Below are 15,093 nucleotides of genomic sequence, written 5' to 3' on the forward strand. Positions count from 1 at the left end.
TTTATAAAGTTCTTTATTTATCAAACTCTTAGATGGCATTTATTAAGAACCAGATGCTGTTCCAAGCACTTTGCGAATATTAGCTCATTTAGTTCTCATCACCAATATATGAAGTAGGTACTATTAACCTCCCCTATTGTACAGATGGAGGTAGAGAGGCACAGGGAGATTCAGTAACTTACCCATATTCACCATGTTCACTCAGCTTACAAATGGCAAAGCCAAAATTTAAGTCCAGATAATCGACCCCCAAATCTCTTAGTCTTAACTGCAATGCTATGCTCATTTAGGGGTGGGGAGGTATAGTGACTGTATAATTTGAGTGTTGATATTCAAGATAAATAGCTTAAAGCATCCTTTTGAGAGTGAAAGTGTAAACAGGTAAGGAGAGAGGTACTTCATAGTCCTAAATCATTCAGAACTCATAGATGGATTTGTGGAAGAGAATTTGATCCATGCACAAAACATTGCTAAGTACAGCAAACCATCTCTGAGCTTGTAATATTGTCTCCACTTTGGTTGATGCTTAGGCAAAAATAAAATGAAAATGTTAAGAACCTGTGTTTATCAAGGCAAACTTTAGTTAAAGTCTATGCAGAATATCTCTAGAAATTTATGTTGTGGTTGGAAAATATGAATGCATTTATTTTGTTTTGCATTGGCATTCAGGGAGAGGTGAAAGTGAAGTCATTTTAGTTGTTTTTCTATTGCGGCAGCAGTAAAACACATGAGGTTTCCAGAGAACTGAAGTCAGCTCAGTTAATGAAAGGCCACACATCTAACAAATATTGGCGAATGATGAAATTAACAATTGTAAACACAATGAACCTGAAAATCTATTAAGAAAAAAACATTATATTGCTTTTTATTAAAAAAGCAACTAATACCAATGAGTACTCACCTTTCCAAAGTATGAGGAAACCATAGTTAATTTAACGAATTAGTTTAATGAATATGACAGGAATAACATGATAATTATATTATTAAATCTCTTCCTGGGAATTTTCTAAGCATTTTACATACATGTCTTTTGTCAGTTCATTCTCATAGAAACCCTATAAGGTTTGATTATTGTCATCATCATAATCTATAGATGAGTAAATTGAAGCATAGAGAATAAAAGTCATAACTAATAAGCCAGGGAAAGGGGATTCCAAACGCTCAGCGCCCCTACCTGCAGACATTTTTTTATACATTCAATTCCTGCATTTCTCCCCCAGATGGGTTTCCCTGGCAACAAGAGCATGTTGTAGAGTTAGGACCTCAGGGTGACCTTCAACCAAGGAGGTTCAGGAATTGGTGGATAGACACCCCAGCTTCCTTGCTTCTCTGTGACACAATTCTAAGTATTCTACATAGTCCCCAGAGGGACTGAGCCCCGGTTGCCCCCCCCGCCCCCATAGTAACTTTATTCATAAATGTCCCTTTTCTTGGTTTTCCTTCCTTCCAGGTTTCACTTCCCCATTCTCTCACCACCCTGCCAGCAATCACTTCCTGATTCAACTACTTGCACCCAAATCCTTGCCTTTAGAGAAACCCAGACTAAGACAAAATCTAAGCAAGTCTGCCCCCAGCTCCCAGCCTCTGTGTATCTATCTATGAGCTATAAGAACCGGTTGTAGCCATATTCCCTCTAGGAGGCTACATACTCATTTTATTATTCTGGACAAAACTTGAAATTTGCCATGGTGACCAATAATTATTAAATTAAAATAGTAATACAAAATAAACTCTGTTTAACATATTCAAAACTTACCCACCCCTGTATCCCTACTAGTAACCACAGGGAATCACTAATTGCTGTTTCTTGAAAACTCCAAACACTTTCCTACTTTAATGAAATGCATAAAATGACTCCCTAGTCTCAGGAATTGCTCTGCACCATTCTAAAAGTTTTCAGGTCATGAATAGACCACTTTTCCTAATGTCAAAGTTTGTTAAGCTTTTACAAAGGAGGATGGGATAGAGGAAATTTAACTCATCATAGTAAAGGATGTTTTAGCCACCTTCCTTTTTGGAGTGGGGTGAACAGCTTCTCAGATAGGAATGACAGAGAGGGGATTTAAACGAACTCATTTTGAGGCTCCCTGTTTCATTATGAAGGTTTTCGGAGAAGCCTCAGATGCAGTCAGTAACTCTGCTCCCGCTGTCGCAAACTGCTACTGGGAACAACAATTTATAGTAGGAGAAGACTGGAGTAGGAACCTTAATACGGTATCTGGTCCTGATTCTGCTTTGTCTCTTCCTTGTTTCATGATTCTTAAAATATGTATTTTTTTTTATTTCAGAGAGGAAGGGAAAGGGAAAGAGAGTTAGAAACATCAATGATGAGAGAGAATCATTGATTGGCTGCCTCCTGCACACCCCACACTGGACATCGAGCCCAAAACCTGTGTATGTGCCCTGACCAGGAATTGAACTGTGACCTCCTGGTTCATAGGTCGACGCTCAACCATTGAGCCATGCCAGCTGGGTTATTTTGTGTTTTTACACAACTCACATAACATATCCCATATTATGACAGTATCTCATTTTATAAAAGCACCTCATAAAAATATTTTGAAGTGCTTTTAGCTTCCTTAGCATTTTCCAGATACCAGGATAATCTAGACAATATTGCCTTGAATGTTCATATTCCAGGCCTTAGGGAGAATGAAACCAATGCCCTGGCCAAGATCTCTGTGAATTCCCAGTGGAGTTATGGCCTCATGGCCCTACTGGCTGTGGCTGCCACCACTGAATTCTTGTTCTTCATTATGCAGCCTGAGGCTGTTCCTTGCTCTCTACCTTCAATCCATTCCTTAGTCTTCATACCAAGACAACTCCTATTTACCCAAGTTTTTGAGCATGTAGCAGTCTACGGTGAGTGTTTAGGGAGGTGGAGCCACATAAGCATCTTAAAATCAAATCACTCTTTTTCTCAGAAGTCTTTCGGCTACATCTCTTGTTGTTGTACTCACTCCTCTCTCCTCTGTGCTTGCCCTTTCAGAAGAAACACACACACACACACACACACACACACACACACACACACACGAAAACCAAATTCTTTCCATTTCCTTCTGTAGAGCAGCTTAACCTTCCCGAGCTCCCACTTCCCAAAGCAGCTCTGAGTCTTCGTCCAGCACTTGCACGGTTTCCTTTTTTAGATATAAATCTTTGGACTATTTTGTTTTTAAGAATAATTTAAATTTTTTTCTTGTTTTGTATAAACCAACATAAAGAGGTAGCACATAAATGAGCGAGGATTAGTAGGAGAATCTTGCACAGAACGAACCAAAGAAGTCCTCGAAGACTGCTTGCTGTCAGGTGCGGTGCACACATGGGCACCTTGCTCATCTCCCCTCAGAACCTCCTCAGGCTATCCCAGCAACCTTCTTCAAAGGGTTGGAGCCACCTCTAGTTGGAAGCTTGGAAATGCCTGGGAGTTCACATCCCCCAAGGTGGCTGGTAGCCAGCCAGCCACCCACTAGTGAAGGCATACAAAGCCCAGCTCCCTTGCCTTAAGATTGAATGAACTCAGAGTTGTAATTTATGCTCCAGATCTCCTACAGGATCAGATCAAGTCCAGGAATTCATCTACAATTGTACCCTTACTTGTCTGCCTCCCCTTCCTTGTCCTGCTTCCCAGACTCCCTTACTAGTCTGCCCTGGGAGCACTCCTTAATAAACCACTTCCACTTGAATCTGTGACTCACTTTGCTTCAGGGAGAACCCAATCTAAGATAGTAGGTATCCTATTTTGTTGGGTAGACAACTGGAAAATCATTCTTTTATTTTTTATTTATTTTTTTTAAAATATATTTTACTGATTTTTTACAGAGAGGAAGGGAGAGGGAAAGAGAGTTAGAAACATCGATGAGAGAGAAGCATCGATCAGCTGCCTCCTGCACACCCCCTACCGGGGATGTGCCTACAACCAAGATACATGCCCTTGACTGGAATTGAACCCAGACCCTTAAGTCCGCAGGCCAACGCTCTATCCACTGAGCCAAACCAGTCAGGGCTCTTTTATTTTTTATTATTATTATTATTATTATTATTATTCCTCATGTGAGGATATTTTCCCATTGATTTTTAGGAAGAGATAGGGAAAGACAGAGAGAAATATTGATGTGAGAGAAACACATCAACTGATTGCCTCCTTGCATGCGCCCCAACCAGGAGCCTGCAACTGACGTAGGTGCCCTTGACTGGAATCGAACCGGGGACGCTTTGGTCCACAGGCCGACGTGCTAGGCGGAATTCACTTTTATACATATACACTGAACACCTCTTATATATATTGGGTGCTACTAAGAAACAACCTTGCCTGGTCAGTATGGCTCAGTGGTTGAGCGTCAACTTATGATGCAGGAGATTACGGTTTGATTCCAGGTTAGGGCACATGCCTGGGTTGTGGGCTCAATCTCCAGTGGGGGGTCTGCAGGAGGCAGCCGATCAATGATTCTCTCTCATCATTGATTTTTCTATCTCTCTATCCATCTCCCTTCCTCTCTGAAATCAATAAAAATATATTTTAAAAAAGAAACAGTCTTGATCATGTGTATAATACAGTCTGAGCCCTCAAGAAAAGTAAAAACTAGTTAGTTAGAGCCATAATTATAATATGAACCAAGGTCCTTTATTCATGCAGAAAATATTCAATATCCTGCACATACACATGATGGGATCTCAGAGATAGGGAAGGAATGCTCACAACTTCATGGTCTTACATACTGAGTTTTGAAAGACAACATAAGATTTCCAAACAAGCCCTAACCGGTTTGGCACAGTGGATAGAGCGTCGGCCTGTGGACTGAAGGATCCCAGGTTTGATTCCGGTCAAGGGCATGTACCTTGGTCGTAGGCACATCCCCAGTAGGGGGTGTGCAGGAGGCAGCTGATCAATGTTTCTCTCTCATTGATGTTTCTAACTTTCTATTCCTCTCTGTAAAAAAATCAATAAAATATATATTAAAAAAAGATTCCCAAACAAAAAGTTTGGAAGTGGCGGGGCCTATGAACTGGGGGAAACAGTTTGGGTAGTTGAGCATGTGAGGTTGAGAAGATAAAGTCATAGTGTTAAGAGACCTCTTGAGAGAATCTTCTGTCTTTTGAAAGACCGAATCCCTGCCAGATAACTTTATCCCTTCACTCTGTCACTCACATCCCATGGGCAGATGATTGGATGTGCGTCAGTGAGTCATTCCATACCAGTATAATGGGTACAGTGTGAACATGTTCAGACACACAAAACACATGACGTGCTTTTTTTTCCTGTATAACTTTCTGTATAATTGTTCTTGTAAGCTTCCATTCCGCCGGGGTAGTAAAAGTTAATCTTGGTCAAATTGTGTGTCCCCTTGCTAGCTCTTTCTCCTTTTGGGGAATTTGGTAGGACCACTGATCTTCACCATCATCTAGACATCTGGTTACCTGGGTTATCAGTCCTGGGAAGTTAGTGAATTGCTGAGTCGTCCCTCATGTCTATCCTCAAGACACCTTTAGGCTTCACTGTTCTTTCTGCTCCTCCCATATTGCTCTGGAACACGGTGTACCCTGGGAGGTTGGTCCCCAGGATCTGCCCAGGGATGAGCAAGGTGCAAGTTCTCATTTCTATTTAAATTTCCAACATTTCCCTGCTTCCTGCCCTCCCCCTCTTTCCCCTCTACTTGCAGAATCCTATTTAGAAACGAGACGGGAGTTGGCTCTTACATTATTCCATTTTTCCCCTCTCAAACATTGTCTACTTTTGGGGCCATTTCCAGTCCTTAAGGATTTTAAAACTACCAAGTGTGGAGGAGACATTCTGCTCTCTTTCTGCTGTCATAGCTTGAAAGAGGGAGAGAGGGGTGGAAGTGGGAAGAAATTATAGAAAGAAACAGAGGAGGGAATAGAGTGAGGCAAATGAGGAGCCTACCAGTACAACATGGAATATAAGGAAGTATTCACTCTCAAAGTCATATAAATGTTGACCCTACAGAACCCTGAGGATGCCCATAATTTACATTAAGGTTCACTCTTGGTGTTGAACAGCCTATGGGTTGGGACAAATGTATAATGACAATTACCCACCATTATAGTATTTGTACTCACCCTGTAACTTTTCTGTAAGTTAGCAATCATAACAGATTTAAATGTTACCAACCCCCCCCCAAGAAAGCTTTAAAATTAAGCAACTCCCCCCCATTTTAAATCCTGTATTTGACATATTTTCCTGATTTCACTCTAATGATCCAGACTTTTCTAGCTCACTCAGTAAGTGTAAATAGACTCTTTCACCTAAAGATGCAAGTATAAGGGGAAAATAGTTTAAAATATCACATAATGTCTTATCAATTCATAGCTACTACATGAAAAATATAAAACGGAAATGAGACAAGAGCTGAGATCTGACAGAGGGGAATGGAGGTCTAGGCTGAGAACAGATTGCATAACCATATGAGTGCACAATAAAGACCTCTGTCCATGCTAATTATATTATAATGAGCAAAACCACATGAATGTAAAATAAGATGTATAAAAGAGCTAATGAGGTACTTAGGAGGTCATAACATTTAGGAGTTTCAAGAAAAGATAAAAAAAAATTAAATCATGGAGAGACAGGGCATAGGTTCTAGATAAAAGGGGATACACTGTGCCTGGGCGTTCCTGAGTATCTTGGCTAATGTGCACACCTATGGTTTCTTCAATGGGCATTGTTACAACTTGTGAAAATCAACCTATGGCTCCACGTGGCCTCATCTGTATTGCTTACCAGTGCTAACGCATGGAGAAAACCTGGACATGGAGACAGCAGAGCTCTCTTTTCTGACCGCATTTTGATGTTGGTTTTGGTAGGAGACTGGGAGGAGCCTGCGACTGTGGCTGTCTCTCCGGCCCCAGTGGAGGTAGGAGATGAAGGTGGAAAAGGTCTAACCTAAAAAACAAAAGGTTCTCCTGGAACATGGGTGCTCAATAACAAATTAAACAAGTCATTGAGCATTGTCCTCTCATGTATTTGCCAAGAGCTACGTGTAGTTTTGTCCAACTAAAGTAGCTGTGAGAATGCATACATCGCGGAAACTTATGTTCTGTTTCCAAAGTTTCATTTTTCAAATAAATTTTGTCAACACTTCTTTCTGTTAGCTCTCCAAGCCTAATGTTTGTCATTAACTTTGCTGGGTGGATTTCCAAGCTTTTTGATGATAATGTAATTTCCTCCTATTTTTTTCTCAGAATGCAACGGTGAATGACGTTTTTTCTAGTTTTAGTCTTGCCTCCTCTGTTTGTAACAAGATCCATTAGTGATATTGAAAGTCATCATTTCACACTAATTCAATTAAAAAGTCAATAGATTTTTATCAGCGAGGTCACTGCTGTTTTGAAAACAAAGCAATGTTTTGACGAACTCATACCAGTAATTGACCAGGTTTGAAAACAGCCTGTATACTGTGGTCCAGAGGCAAATGGATTGCTGAGTTCCTGCCAAAATTTTCAGATAGTCATACTTTTAGTCACGGTTTTTTTATCCACTTGTGTACAACATCTCCATTTTCATTTGTTCTGGAGACCTGTGACAAGCTATCCAAAGACCCTTATTTAAATCCACTTGTATAAGTCTTCAGTTCTCTTATCATCCATAAAACATTTTTCTCCTCTCCAGAGAGGGGTGGGGAAAGAGATGAAAGTACAAATTTGAGGACAGCTGTTTACTGTTCTTAAGATTAAGATCTCTGGACATCTTTAGAAAAATTAATTCCATTTTATTGTAACAAATAAAACATTTAATATTACTAGAAGAAATCTTTGTTTCAAAAATTGTGCCAAAACAGTCTGGCAGTTCCTCTACATGGTTAAACACAGAGTTACTATATGACCCAGCTATTCCACTTCTAGGCATATACCCAAGAGAAATAAAAATATGCAACAATTTGTACACAAGTTCCATAGCAGCATTATTCATAATAGTCAAAGTTGGAAACAACCCAACTGATGAAGAGATATATCAAGTGATGAAGGGATAAACAAAATATGGTGTGTTCATATAAAGAATATTATTCATTCATAAAAGTAAATGATGTACTGATACACGTTGCAACATGAATGAACTGTGAAAACATGCTAAGTGAGAGAAGCCAGTCACAAAAGACCACAGAGTGTCTGATATCATTTATATGAAATGTCCAGAGTAGGTTAAGTCCATAGAGACAGAAAGTAGACAAGGGCTGCCTCTGCCTCTGCCTAGGAGCTGGAAATTCCCTTGAAGGGGAATGGGAGTGACTGCTAAAGGATGGCGGGTTTCTTTTGTGATGATGAAAGTATTCTGAAATTAGATGGTGATGATTACATACCTTTACGAATACACCCAAAACCCCTGAATTGTATACTTTAAATGGGTGACTTTTACTGTGTGTAAATTATTGCCCTAAAGCAGTGGTCGGCAAACTGCAGCTCGGCAAACCGCGGCTCGCAAGCCACATGCGGCTCTTTGGCCCCTTCAGTGTGGCTCTTCCACAAAATACCGACTTCTGTGCATGGGCCACGAAGTTTCAATTGCACTGTACGTGCGCGCCTGCATGTGGTATTTTTGTGGAAGAATCACACTGAAGGGGCCAAAGAGCCGCATGTGGCTCGCGAGCCGCGGTTTGCTGACCACGGCCCTAAAGCATTGCTCAAGTGAGTAACGTGGTCAACCCTGTCAATCTTTATTGCCCTACATGAGATTTTATGTGGGGTTGGAACAACCATCTCTTTCAAAGCAGGTGTTTGATTGAGAGGGAAATCTCCCCTTCCCTAACATCATATCACAAGCTAACGTTTGAGATTATTGAAAAAAGGACTGAAACCAGTGTGGTAGCACCTGAATGTTCTTCATTATGGTTTTCCTCAGAGCAGTAGTTCTCAACCTTGGCAGCACACTGGAATGAACTCAGCAGTTTTAACAATACCAATGCCTGGGACCCACCTCCAGAGATTCTGGTTTGCTGTACTTGATTTGAGGTGCGGCCTGGGGTTTGGAATTTTAAAAGCGCCTCTTGTGATTCTAATGCGCAGACAAGGTTGAGAGGCACTACTGTGGAAAAAAATAAGTAGCAGAATAACTGACTAGTTTATTGGTCCCTTGGTGCTTTGAAATTTCCACTTACTGCTCATTTTTAAAAGCTTAAAAGCCCAGACAAGTGATGTTGTCAAGTGCCTAGAACAGCTAAGTTATTCTAAGTGGTAGTATTTAGGTTACTATTTTTGTTAGTAATGTTAAACTTCCAAGAACCATGTCTCAATGATTGATATAATAGATGATTTGGGAAAATAGAACAACACTGCAGACACCATAAAAAATATCAAGTTTAACAAAAGTAAACAATCACATATAAATAACTCAAAATCAATGTGGCTGAGACAAACTGTTTAATTGAATTGGATTAAGTATATTTCATATATGTAATGTAATTTAATGGAACTTTAGCCAAAATGAGTTGTTCTTTAAGAACAATTTAAAAGCCATCTTTAAGCCCGGTCAGTGTGGTTCAGTGGTTGAGGGACAACCTATGAACCAGAAGATCACAGTTCGATTCCCGGTCAGGGCACATGCCCAGGTTGTGGGCTCAATCTCCAGTGTGGGGCGTGCTAGAGGCAACTGATCAATGACTCTCTCTCATCATTGATGTTCCTATCTCTCTCTCCCTTCCTCTCCAAAATCAATAAAAATATATTTTTAAAAAATAAATAAAAGCCATTTTTAAGACTGTAATGATTTTTTTTAAAGAATATAACCATCTTTCTGAGACAGCCACAGTTATACCTACCATATGATTGTGCTATTTCAGTGCTAGATATTTACCCAAGGGAAATGAAAGCATATATCCATACAAAGACTTGTATACAAGTATAAATAGAAATTTCATATAATAGTAAAAAACTGAAGATAAAGCATATGTCTGTCAACAAATAATGGATAAACAGAGTGTTATATATCTATAAAATGAATCGATATTCAATAAAAAGGAATGAACTATTGGCACATCCTACAACATGATAAATCTAAAAATACGCTGAGTAAAAGAAGCCAGGCATAAAAGATTACATGCTGTACGACTTAATTTTTATTTCTTTATTTTTAATATATATTTTTATTGATTTCAGAGTGGAAGGGAGAGGGAAAGACAGATAGAAACATGAGTGATGAGAGAGAATCACTGATCGGCTGCCTCCTGCATGCCCCACACTGCCTCTTGCATGCCCCACTTAGAGCCTGCAATCCGGGCATGTGCCCTGACCCGGAATTGAACAGTGACCTCCAGGTTCATAGGTTGATGCTCAACCATTGAGCCATGCCAGCTGGGTCACTTTTTAAACAATCCTGTTCTTATTTCAAAAACTTTATAAAATCTTTTGCTTGCTCTATTTCTCTCTATCACTCATTCATACTCCCATTCATTTATATCTCATCTTGTTCCAACCCAACAAAGTGCTGGGTTGGGTACTAGGGATGGGCCTCAATTGAATGAATTACCAAATGTGGCTGGAATTTTATTGCCTGAGGGTTAATTCCTTAGTTCAATCAGGTACAGATCTGTCCCTGAAGTAAGAATAGACTAAGCAATCTTTCAGATTATTTTCTTTTCAATAAATCTATTAAGTAATCCTAAGTGGTTGTTCTTAAAAATGAAAGAGGCAAGTAAATTAGATAGTGGATCTTGGCATTTGCAGTTACATATATGTCCTTTCCTTCTTTTCCCCTTAGTCCAACCCTAATCCAAGTCTTACTAATATGTGATAAAGACCTTGACTCTACAGGTTCCTGAATGGGTGGGGTGAGTCTGAATGATGCACACACGTAAGGCATGCCCAGGACATGCATGGACATATCAGGAGGCACACCTATACCATCATTGGTGGATCTAGATTGGAATTCCTTTTCTCAGAACTGCTTTAATCACGCATTAGTTCTTTTAATAAAAGGAGTCTCTGGTTTTACCAGTTATATTTTGCTCACAATCCCAGTAGGCAAATAATTGTTTTAGTTTAAAATGTTTTTGTTCTCACGGTGAATGGGAGAGTCCCAAAATGATCAGGAATTTTTCTTTAGTATAATTCAGAAACAGAAACTCCCAGATCTGAAAGACCTTTAAAATAGAAATCAGAAGGTTCCAGTCTAGAATAGCACCTTACACATGAGCTTGAGCAACTTTTAAATTGTTAAAAAGTTAGAAAAGTGAAGAAAGCTGGGGGAAATGAGTCCCTTGAGAGTAATGTTCATGTTTTATTACCTCTGTAATCATATTGCCAAGCAAAATAGGTAGACATCTGTTGGACATTTAAAATTCGGGGTGTTATTCACATTCTTTTCCTCTTACTCTGATATTAGGCCACCTCTTTCCTGTGGAGGAGTCATTGCATGTGGATCAGGTGAGACTTTCAATGTTCACTCACAGGTGACCAGGCCTGGCCATTAATTTCCCTGAGAACAGTGATTGGTCCAGAAATAGGCATAGGAACTAAGATGAGCCTATTATAGTTCTCCCCAAGGCTTCTCTTGCTTGTCAGAATGACTTTTCTGAGAAATAGACATAGCCTCTGATTGTAGGAGAAAAGATGAGGCCCCAAAGACTGTATGTGAGTCCCCCCAAATCCATCTGTGGCTGAAAGTAGCCATAACCTTTATTGGTTTGAATTCCAAGTAATACAATCATAATGACTGAATGAAACCCTTTAAAATAGATTTTTAAAATAATTATGAAGGTTGGCTCTCTTCCAACTCAAATGAAAACAAAATATGCTTTCAAGATTTCTTCTGTCTTTAGTTTTTAGGAGTTTGATTATGATGTGTCTCGGCATGTGTTTTGAGGGGTTTATTCTGTTTGGGGTTCAAGAGCTTCTTGAATCTGTGCTAATGTGTTATGTCAAATTTTGAAAAATGTCAGTCATTATTTTGTTGAACACTTTTTCAGTCTCATTCTGTTTCTCCTCTTTGGAAAGACTTGCTTTGGTCCCACAGGTCCCTGAGGTTCTGTTCATTCTTTTCTTCAGTCTATTTTCTTTTCGTAGTTCAAATCGGTAAGTTTTATTGATCTAACGTTAAACTCACTGATTTATTCTTCTACCCTCCTCAGGCTGCTTTTGAGCTCTTCCAGTGAGTTTTTATGTTTTATGGTGTTCTTTTGGCTCTTGTTTATAGTTTTTATTTCTTTGCTGAAACTTTCTATTTTTTCATGTGTTTAAAGCATATTAAAAATTTCCCTTTGAAGCATTTTTATAATGGCATTTTTACAGTCCTTGTCAGATAGTTCCAATGTCTGTGTCATCTTGGTCTTGCCATCTGTTGATTGTCTTTTCTCATCCTAGTTGAGGTTTTTTTCCTAATTCTTGGGGAAAATGACATTTTCAAAATTAGTTCCAGACATTCTGGTTATTATAAGACTGCGGCTCTTATTTAAATCTTCAGTTTTAGCAGGTTTCCTCTGACATCACAACGCTAGGGAAAGGGTGATGCTGCCTTGGTCACTGCCAGTTGGGAGTGGAAGTCTAAAGTCTTCACATGGTCTCCACTGAAACTCTGGAGGATGGAGAGGCTTGTTGCTGCCTAATTAGGACAAAAGTCCTGGCTCCTCACTTGGCCTTCTCTGACATCACCCCAGTGTCGGGAAGGGCTGGGAGGAGAATCCCTATTCCAGCTGGATGAGGGCGGAAGCCTAGGCTCCTGACACAGACTCTGTTGACAGGGGTTGCTGGGGTGGGACCTCAGTTTTTCCTGTGGTGTTTGGCTGCAGTAGAGCCATTATTGTCTACAAATTTACAGTCCTGCAGGACTGTTCCTTTTCTATCCTTTGGCTAGAAAGAAATGGCATTTTTTGAGCTTTTTCTTTTCTTTCTTCTTCTTCTTCTTTTTTTTTCTCTTTTGGTTTTGTTTATATCTGTTAGCATCTCTGCGTTGTTAGCTTCTCCAGCATCCAGTGGAGAATTTCAAGGAAAAAGAAAAGCCATTAAGCTCAAAACTCAATGCATGTCATTCCTTGGGTCATAAGGACCCTCACCATTCTGTTTTCTTTGCTCTACCTTTCAGAGTCTTTATATCTCTCTCTATATACATACATACATACATACATACATACATACATACATACATGTAAAACATCCAGGACTTATAGTTGTACTGAGTGGAAGGAATAAGGAAGTCATGTTGGAGGTGACAGTTCGATTTCCAGTCAGGGCACATGCCCAGATTGCGGGCCTGATCCCCAGTGCAGGGCGTGCAGGAGGCAGCCAATCAATGATTCTCTCTCATCATTGATGTTTCTATCTCTCTCTCCCTCTCCTTTCCTCTCTGAAATCAATAAAAACATATTTAAGGAAGAGTATTAGTATAGAGAAAATGGAACTTTAAAACTGTATATCTATCATCACTACTCTTAAATGATCCATACTACAAAATCTTGGTTATTTTGTGTCAACTGAAGGCTCTTGAAAATGTTTGTTCACACCATACAGCTCTTATAACCTACAAAGCAAAAGACAATAACAATTACAGCTATAATTTTTAAAGCAACAGTATTTTCTCTTGTCCTTATAACACTAGAAACAGTATTCCTACAGCACTTTGCACTCTGCAACAAAGGAGTGTTAAAACCAACTTTAAATAATATAATATTTGTCTGTGTATTTCATCCAAGAAGTCAAACAACTTAAGGCATAGTTAAATAGATATCTCTAATTTGTATAACTCTATATTTTCAAAATAAAGATACATCTTCTTGTTGTGTCCAAGAAATATTCACAAAATGTGATTTTTTAAAAGTTAATAAATTAAAAATAAGGAAAAATGTAGGCAAGAGTGGTTTTGTAACTAATGCAATTAAATAAGAAATTAGTAATAAAACAATACCAACAAATCAGAAACATATTTGGATCAAAGAGGAAATTGAAACTGAGATGTGAAAACACACAGTAACACATTTGAAGTACATACAAAGCAGTGCTTGAAGGAAAATAAAGTCCTAATACTTAAACTAATTAAAAAAACAAGACTGACAGTAAAAAAATTAAATGCTCAAATCAAGAAATTAGAAAAAATTCACAAGAAAAAGCACAGTGATAGAAAATTAGTGAATTAAAAATATAAAAGCAGAAATTAAAAACTTTGAAGAGTGGCAGATCTGAGAAATAAATTCAAAACCTAAATCTTAAAGAAAGAAAACAAGATAAAGTGTTGTTTAATTTAATTGAGCTTAAAAGAGTAAAATCGCCCTAACCGGTTTGGCTCAGTGGATAGAGCATCAGCCTGCAGACTCAAGGGTCCTGGGTTCGATTCCAGTCAAGGGCTTGTACCTGGGTTGCGGGCACATCCCCAGTGGGGGGTGTGCAGGAGGCAGCTGATCGATGTTTCTCTCTCATTGATGTTTCTAACTCTCTATCCCTCTCCCTTCCTCTCTGTAAAAAAATCAATAAAATATATTTTAAAAAAAGAGTAAAATCATAAATACACAAAATAAGAATTTATATGAGGGAGTTAAATTTAGATACAGGAGAAATTAAAAGATTCAGGAGAGGCTGCCATGTGTATCATGATAAATTTGGGAACCTGGTTCAAATGAGGGGTTACCAAAACTGACCTCCAAGTGCATAGAAAACATACAAATATGTGGTAAGATATTAAAGAGCTACTTCCTCAAAAGTATCTTAGCACAGTCATTTTCACTGAAAACTTCTACCAAATCCTTAAGAAATAAAGCCTTTGTGTCTGCTTCTATGTTCTAAAGCACGACGGGAAAAGACTTCTAAGCTTTTTATGAGTGAATGCAACAACAAAGATAATACCAAAAAATTAAACTATAGCACAATATCACTTAAGAATATTTACATTAAAATGCCAGATAGCCTATTAGCCAACAGAATTAAGGCGTACATTGAAATGATAACACAACTTTACTAAGTGGTATTTACTTCAAGAATGCCAGGATTGTTCAATAATTCACCACTTGCTAGAGAACAAGTAAGATAATCATCTCCACAAGGGCTGAAAAGAATTTGATGAAATCTAACATCCATTTTATATAATAGCTATTAATAAAATAAAAATAATAAGGTGGATTATTCAATACATTTCTATTGAGATAACTGGCTAGCCATCTA

Source organism: Myotis nattereri (genome assembly GCF_964212035.1).
Source record: "Myotis nattereri genome assembly, chromosome: 14".
NCBI classification, from domain to species: domain Eukaryota; kingdom Metazoa; phylum Chordata; class Mammalia; order Chiroptera; family Vespertilionidae; genus Myotis; species Myotis nattereri.